The 9,217-nt window shown below is 40.4% G+C and overlaps 1 pseudogene; it reads right to left on the minus strand.

Annotated features, from left to right (window-relative positions):
* Positions 1-3,118: 3,118 nt before the first annotated feature.
* Positions 3,119-8,783, minus strand: LOC127679760 (ADP-ribosylation factor-like protein 1; annotated as a pseudogene).
* Positions 8,784-9,217: the final 434 nt, after the last annotated feature.

Below are 9,217 nucleotides of genomic sequence, written 5' to 3' on the forward strand. Positions count from 1 at the left end.
ATTTTATAGAAGCAAGCTGGATCTTAGAAGGTGTTGTGAGTTCCCTGGAAGAGTTGAGCTGTGAGCATCCAGTCTGGCTTCAGAGCATAGTTCTCCACAGATGCCAATATACTGACTTTAAGTGGTGAAGTGATAATCCCCTGTATCCCCTCTAAAGTCATCCTCTGAGACAAGTATTGGGCAAAGAAGTTGGTCAAGTGCAAAAATGCCATGGCAGTGCTATATTCAGCAGCAGAACTTCAGAAGGGCAATGGAACTAAACAGATTTCAAGAGAGTTGGTTTTGGGGGCGACGTTGAGATGGCTTGGCTATAAAAGAGCTTGAAGCTTCAATTGAGGACCTAGAGATAACCCAACTTTAGTTCCCAGCACCCTACATCAGGAAACTCTCAACCACCTCTCCTTCCCACTCCAGGTATTCAAGACCCTCTTCTGGCTTCTGTGGGTACTCATGCACATGTCACACAATACACACAGATACACACACACACACACACACACACACACACACACACACACACACGAACACACACGAACACGCACAAATGAAATCTGTTTTATTTTTATTTATTTATTTATTTTGGCCATATTGTCAGACATACTCTTATTAGAGTCTAAGACCTTCAGATGAAGGGGGACAGGGGGTCCACTGAGGCTGTTCCTAGAAGATACTCTGCTTTTCTGGACTTGTTCTTGACATTTGGGCTGTAGATGGAACTCTTTTAGCTCAGACTTCTCAGAAGTAGTCTGCATTGTCCATTAGGGCTGTCCATCCCGCTCAACTTAACAGTGATAAATCTCACAGCCTCTAAGGGTCCTCACAAAGGTGGGTGTGGTGTGCTGATAGCAAGCATGATTAAGTGCTTTCCTGTGTCAAATATAGCTGTAATATGCTACAAACAGGCATTTGAGCTTTATACAAACTGATCTGGCCACTATCAGCTACTTTGACATTTTATACTAATACTTAAAATAAATCTAGAAACAGGAAAGAAAGTACAGAATGATTGTTTTAAGCAGCTTGTGAGAGCTTATCTTCAAAGTGACAGAGGTTCCATTGTATGTGGAGAAACTGCTCACTTCAGTGGCATAAAGGTTAGTGGCCCGGACTTCTCGGCTGCACTGAGCCAGTTTCCCACGTGAGCTCAAGAGCTGCAGGCAGCAGAGCGCTAACTGCCGCCCTGGGGCTCTTTACTATTGCTTGTGAGAGGACTGTCCCTGTACCCAGAGGCACCAAACACTTCCAGAAGCAATTTGGACATTCTCCATAAAACAAATAAAGCCATCGAGATCTTTTTGCGGAGGGTAGGTAGGCCATGGAATTGGAAAGCCTCTTCTCTTTTAAGCATGCTGGTCTTGACCTTGTATGAGCTGTCTTTGCAGGTATGAGCCTTATAGCTCAAAGGGGGAAAAAAAGATGGGTCATGCTATTTTGAATTTCCTTTTTGGCATAAGAATCCACAGGAAGAGTGTCCCTTGAAATAGAAAGCTGAAGTGTTGGTTTTTTTGCTTATTTATGTTTTTGAGGTGAAGTAACCCTAGGTTACCCATGCTGACTTTGAATTACTTGGTCCAAGGAAGAATACTCAGGCCAAGCAGCTAGAACTAGTGATGTATGCCATCTTGCCAAACATCTACGACTTTTATTCATTTTATCATCTGCTTATTTGTTACTGTATTATGCAGGTTAGGGTGGCCTCAAGCTTCCGATTCTCCTGTATACCCAGGCCTGGCCAGTCCCTAAAGGTTTAAAAAGAGAGCTTAGAATATGCTAATCCTTCCAATGATTTTCACCTCTGGCAATGTTCCAGAGCCACACTAAGGAACTTTAGAAAAGTGATGTTACCCAGAATATACTACTAATGCCTAGTGTAATTGTCTAGGATATGCTGGCTGTGACGATTCGGACGCTGGTAGTGTTTGACATTCTACTGAATTGAGTCCGACAGGCAACAGAGAGGAAACGATTACTTATCCCCGTGGTTCATCACACAGGTGGTGTTTGAGATCTGGAAAGTGGGGCTGTGTGGCTCCCTGGAGATGTGGGAGAGGAGGCCCCCTGGACTGGGCTCACAGGGCTTTCTTTACAGGATTTGGTTTTGCTTATTAAAATTGCTTTTTATTTCATGCGAAGTTTTTATATCATGTTGTGAACTTATCAAACAGTCATTTGGGATCATTCTGACTGTATCCCTTATCATTTTATTAGCATAGACAAGAATTTACATAAATATTACTTTGAATATCCATAACTACTTGAGCATCATTTTTTTGGTTGGTTGGTTGCTTTTTTGTTTTGTTTTGAGACATAGTTTTGTTTTGAGACATCCAGACTGACCTTAGACTCACCACACACAAATCTGAACTCTTGGTCTTCTTGTCCCTGTCTCTTGAGTCCTAGGATTACAGGTGTGTGTTACCACACCTAGGTGTCTATATTCCAAGTGTTGGCATTTCCAGATACAGTATGATTTAGGACACAAGTTTCTGAACCACAAGCCTGACTCTGAGCCTTACCCTACCTTTGCCTGGTAAAGCGACATAGCAGAACCTTACCTTCCTTAGAGAGTTCCTATGGAAAGTTCAGGTCAACATACATAAAGTTCTTTTGACAAGTATAAATATTGTAAAATAAGGTAAGTAAAGTGAGCCAACGAAATAAACTAGTCAGTTAAGCAAATGAAGATTATACACTCTGTATTTCTAATCTACTTTGCTAAGACTAATCTTTGGAAAGCCTTAATTCATTTTAAGGGAGAAAGAGTCTGAGCTAAATATTATACTCTAAATAAATATTAGGAGGGCTCCCCCTAAAAGTATATATTCTTTAATAGAACTGTATTTGAGTAGGAATTCCATACAAATAGAATATATACCTTAACACAAGAAAAGAAGGAAGAAATATTTTACATTGCATAAACCATTTGGGTGATTCATTCAAGCTAAGCCTCTCACCAAATGGTTGTTTTTATATTTATTACAAATATTGAAATCAGGCCTGTATATGCCAGAATCACACAGTTCTCAGTCACAGGAAGTACATCAGACTGGTTCCACTGAATATGTGATGTAGTGTTTGGTTCACAGGCGCTGATGTGACTGGACTCACTGTCTGCGTTTCAGGGTTCAACTAACCATTCCAGTAGTTAGTTCAACTAACCAAGGCCAGTGCCTTTGGTTGCTGATGTTTTAAAGATCTGCCACTTCCAGTCCTTCAGGGAAGGTAACCCAAGAGCATTTGCCATTTCTGAGGGCCTGCTCCATGTCCTGCTTATCTGTAAATGCCACTAAAATGGCTTTTCTCAGCCCTTATTCCTCCAACATGACAACTAACTCTGACTTGGAAATGCCCATTCGGTCTTGGTCACAAGTGTCAGCGACTACATCTGTGTTTGAATCATAACATCTCCAGTATGGCCTGATACTTGTCTGTCCTCTTAAGACCCAAACTTGGAATTTGAGATTTTTGTATGTCACCGTCTCTACATTAAATCCAATAGTGGGAACAGTAGTAACAACTTCTCCAACCTGTAATCTGTACAAAATTGTTGTTTCCCCAGCACCATCTAATCCCCAAATTAAAATCCTAATTTCCCTGCTTCCAAAGAGATTGAAAAAAATATTTGAGAAAAAAGCCCTAGAGACAGGCGGGGATGTGCCAGTGACTCCTAGTTGAGCCTGGGCACTGTCACCTCCACTGCTCCTGGACCCCTCCAAGCCCGGTCAGCCTGCCGCTTCCACGTCATCCACCCAGCAGGGCCATCCGTTAGGGTTTATTGGTACCCTTTACTAAAATAAACCTAAGAACATTTAATGCTCAGTGCATCTTTATGTTTGCGATTATGGGTTCAATTTTTTTCTAGTATTATTTTGTAGAAGTTTTCATCTACAAATATAATATGTTTTAAAATTTTTATCTTTGGAAACTTCTTTATTTCTTGTCTCTTCTTTCCTTATTCAGAGCAATTTTCTGTACATTGGTTGTATGCAAGACTAGAGATTGGAAAGATGGCTCAGCAGTTATAGAGTACTGGCTGCTCTTCCAGAGGGCCCGGGTTCAATTCTGAGCACCCACAGGGTGCCTCACAATCATCTGTAATTCCAGTTCCGCTGGTCTCCATGGACACCAGGTACACACAAGGGGCATGGAGATACATGCGGACAAAATACTCACAAGCATAAAAACAGCAACAACAACAACAACAAAACAAATTAAAGGTTAGAGGCTGATGCTTAGTTCATTCTACAGAGATGAACTAGAGGTTAAAATATTGCAGCAAAGACAGCTCAGAGTAGAACAGATGTAACCCAGTCCTCTGTCTGAAGAACTCTTTCTGATGGTGTTTGTAAGAATGACAGTTACTTTTTCAGCTCTTATGGTCTCATTGTTTTTTTTAGAAGAAGTCTTCAAAAACCTTATCTTTCCGGGATCTAATGTACCCAATATAAGATTATAGAAAGCATATGCTCAGAATTTTCTGAGATTATTCTATTTTAGCTATTCTGGTTTTTATAGTCACACAGAAAGTAAATAGAAGTCAGAAATGCCAATATTTTGGTGTCTGAATGACTGTCGAAATGGTATAAAGTCATCATTAGCCGAGGTTCAGCATTTGGTCGGAAAAGGTTATGAGCCTGTACGCACTTCCATCACACATGTAGAAGGCCTTCAGGGCTCTGAGCTCTAGGAAACAGAAGCTGCTCTTTGTGTTCTGTCCCCTCACATCTGGGAGGAATGGCTTCTGAGAGCTGGGTGACAGCGCTCTACACAGCCCCCAAGGCTGCTGATCTCATCAGGGTTCCAGCTAGCACGACTTGCTAAGTCACAGGAAAAGCCTATGAGGATGGTTTGTTTTTTAATTAAACAAAATCAATCAATCAAAAAAAAAAAAAAAAACCCTAGACCCTGGATTAAGTTTACCTGCACAAGCAGTATAGGAGCACACAGGGTCCTGCAGAAGACAGCTCAGGGTCACCCTAGGCTTTCACTGCCACCTTGGCAGACAGAGGCCTTTACTTTGGAGCCTTCACAGGTCCTGCCCACCTCTGGGAACCCAAGCCATAGATGCTGCAGTCTAAGCCTGAGCCTTGGCTTTGGTTTTGGTAGACAGAGCCCAAGATCCTTGACAATGTTGGTACGAATGTAACTCCTAAGCTTGGAACAGGTGAGGTGAGCAAGACAATCAAGATGATGCCCTTGGGAATCTCGAGATAAGCTTTTCTGGGCCTTTATGAAGAACTTGGTAGACTTGGCACATACCCCCATGGACTTGACATTTTGGCCTGCATCTTCTTCAGGACTTTTTCATGTTTCTTGACAAAAAGTATGTTCTTCAAGAACGCAGGATCTACCTTAAGTGATTCATCTTTGTGAGGGGGTTTCTTTCCTTTAAAATTGTTTTTATCACATGCACTAATTATACATAAATTTCATGTATTTAATGTATTTTGAAATTTTCTCCAATTTCACTATTTTGTTCCCCTCCTATTTCTATAAATCTTCTGAACTAACCTCCTTCCCTCTTCCTTCTTCCTTCCTTCTTTTCCTTTCTTCTTTCCCCACCTCATTTTTCTTCCTCCCTTTCTTATTCCCTTCCTTCCTTCCTTCCTTCCTTCCTTCCTTCCTTCCTTCCTTCCTTCCTTCCTTCCTTCCTTCTTTCTTTCTTTCCTTCCTTCCTTCCATTCTTCCTCTCTTTCTTCCTTTCTTCCCTTACCAGTAATTCTCAAAAGGGCTGTTTACAGGAGCATATATATCTTACTACTGTCTATACCACTGAAGAAAATCTTCCTTCCACCCCCCATCAACTGTTACCTATGTGTAGTATTCAGGGAGAGGTAGAGTTCCATGAGTCTTTCACCCTTCCATTACAAAGCTTTAATGGTACTAATTTTGTGGAGATTTTGTGCAGGTAATCCTAGTTGCTGAGAGTTCAAGAATGTACCATCCACACCATGCCTAGAAGTCAGCATTCCATACCTTCCTACCTTTCTTTAGCTCTTATATTTTTCTATCTTTCTTCTTTAATGTTCTCCAACCCTTGGAGTGGATAATATAGATGTTCCCTTTATGGCTGGGTGTTCAACAATCCTTTTTTTCTCTGTATTTTGATCATTATTAGTCTCTTCAGTTACCACTGACCACAGCAAAAGGGATCTTATTCAATCAAAGAGGACAGCAGCCTATTGTAAGGGCATAAACATAGTTATTTAAAGACAATTTGATAGACAGATTATGTCCACTTAGCAAACAACACCAGTAACTTCCCCACTAGGGCCTATGTCCTTTCCAGCCATGGGCTTTGACTAGGTTTACAGTACCAGGTGTGATTTCCCTCCTGTGAAGAGAGCAGAGCATCAAATCCTCTCAGAAACCAGTTAGTTGCCCTCAAACAGACTCACCACTATTGTATTGAAGAGGTCACCTTAGAAAGGTTGGAAAATTCCACCAGACCTTTCCCCTCCTGAAAGAAAAAAGTTATAAAGAACATAGGCACCCCTCTCCTCTGGAAGAGAGGGGTTAATTACATTCCTCAGACCACAGAGAGGAGGGACCGACCACTGGTCACCTGCAGGTAGGGGAGGTTCAGAGCTCATAGACACATCCTGCAACTGTTGAACACCTACCTCATTCCCTAAAGACAAATCAGCTTAAAAGTCACACTGTTCTGTCAATCACAGTGTGCCTAATGACTGCTTCCTTGAAAACTGTATAAAGGTTTGCTGGGCGGGGTCGTTTTCTCTATCCATGTGCAGGTTGACCCCAAAATGTTGGAACAATAAATTCTTCTTGCTTTTAGGGAGGTCCCTGGTATGCGAAGGCTCACCAGAGTCTTACAGTAACAGTGACATAGCTTGTTTGGCTGTTGGCTATTGTTGCACAGAAAGTCTCCAGCTGAGCAAGACTATAGATGACAATTCTCCCACAACAGTCCTTATTTAACCTTTTGGCACTATGATGCTTAGCCAATAAGGAAGAAACTTCCGAGATTAGTTCTAGCTTGATTTTTCTGCATCCTGAGTCCAAGGTGTGTGGTCTTCAACAATAAGGTCTTAGTGCGTAGTTATAGTGAGCAACCAACATTTGTTTGCTTTGTTGGCCTTGTCTGTGTTGGGGCCTTGAGCATCATTGATCAATAAGCCACCCTGACATTGGGATCAATAAATTCATCCCTGACATTAGTATTTTTAATTTATAATATTTGGCTTCTGGGGGCAGCTTTATCCATATGCCTCCAAACTACTTTTATTTTTAATTTTTTAAAAATATTACTTATTTAATATATATGAGGACACTATAGCTGTCTTCAGAGATACCAGAAGAGGGCATCAGATCCCATTACAGATGGCTGTGAGCCACCATGTGGTTGCTAGGAATTGAACTCAGGACCTCTGGAAGAGTAGTCAGTACTCTTCACCACTGAGCTATCTCTCTAGCCCCTTATTTTTATTTTTTGATTAACTTACCAAGCATCAGATGTCCTTATAAGTTTTCACACAAAATTCATTTTGGTTGACCCTTCCCTCCCTTTTCCTCTCTCCTATCTGTCTGAACCCCTCTTCTAACTCTTAATGTTCTCTTAATGTTTGTATCACATGTGTTATATAAAACTCCTTTCTCAAAAAACTCTTCCCAAAATTCATTGCCCATTTTACTTTCTGAGATTCTACACACATTAATTCAAACATAAATGTACATATACAAGATAGAACCTATGATCAACATATGTAGGAGAAGATATGTAGTTTATCTTTTGGAACCTATGTTAATTCACTTAAAATAATATTTTCCAGATTCATCTTTTTAATCAAAATTTTATTTGTAAGCAGCTGAATAAAATTCCATTTCATGTATGCATCACCTTCTCATTATTCATTTTTCCATTGGTTCCATTTTCATGACATTGTCATAGAGCCACAATAAACATAAATGTGTGTAAATAAAACTGGAATAGAATTACAGAGTCCCTTAGGTTATGCCCAGGAGTCATATAGATGAGTCATACAGTAATTCTGTTTTTAGGTTTTTAAGGAATCTCTACACTAATTACCACAGTGGCTGCGCCTGTTCACTCTCCTATCAACAATGAAAGAGGTTTCCTCTTTCCTCACCAGCATTTCTTGTGGTTTTCTTGATAATGTCCATTCTAACTGGGATAAAATAGACTCTCAAAAATAATATTTTTATTATTTATTTATTATTTTACTTCTATTTATTTAGTTATTATGCATGCACGTGTGTGCACACATGTCCAAGGATAACTTATGGGACTTGGTTCTTTCCTTCTGCCAAGTAGATCCTGAGGATCAAACTGTACTGAACTCAACTTGTTAGGCTTCAGGGCTTTTACCTGATTAGCATTTTGCTGGTCCTTCAAGTGGTTTTAATTTGCATATTCTAGGTATTAATCTTCTGCTAGATGTATGGCTGGCAAAGATTTTCTCCCATTATCTAGTTTTCTCTTCACTTAATTGTCTTTTGCTATATAAAACTTGTTTAATTTCTTTAGCTCCTTTGTGGCAATTGTTGGTATGATCTTTTAAACAATAGGATTTCTGTTTAGAATGTCCATGTTTAGCACCTCTATCTTGAAACATTCTCCCTACTTTCTCCTTTCCCAGTTTTAGAGTGCCAGGCTTCATGTTGAGGTCTTTGATGCGTCTGGAGTTAGTTCTGTGCAGAGCAGGATAAACAGGTCTGGTTGCGTTCCTCTTCATACATTCAGCTTTCCCGGCACCGTTTGTTGAAGATGACGTGTTCTCTCCTCTGATGTGGACTTTTGGCATCTTTGTGAAAAATAAAATCAGATGAGTGTGGCTGCCTGGCTTCATATTTAGATTTTGTTCTATTCCATTAATCCACACATGTCTGTTTCTGTGCCAGTACCATGCTGAGGGCTCTATAGTATGTTGATAACGATACTGGTTTCCCAAAGACAAGAAGGGACATTTTCATGATATACGGTGAATTTCTTAGCTTTATTTCATGCGTATGGTCACCTGTGTTATTCCAACTGCCTCGGATTAGAAAATGAATAGCCTGGGCTGCATTTGAAATCTTGTCCCACTTGTGCTTCCTCATGCCCTTTGTCATGTCACCTTTCCAACTTCCTGACTTTTCTGCATTTCATTCTTCTCTATTTCCTTTCACCTCTGTGTGCATTGGATCGTTACTTGGTTTAGATTAGACTCTGTCATCTGTCTTTTTTTTTTTCAAAGCC

This window comes from Apodemus sylvaticus, chromosome 3 (assembly GCF_947179515.1).
Source record: "Apodemus sylvaticus chromosome 3, mApoSyl1.1, whole genome shotgun sequence".
Classification (NCBI taxonomy): Eukaryota; Metazoa; Chordata; class Mammalia; order Rodentia; family Muridae; genus Apodemus; species Apodemus sylvaticus.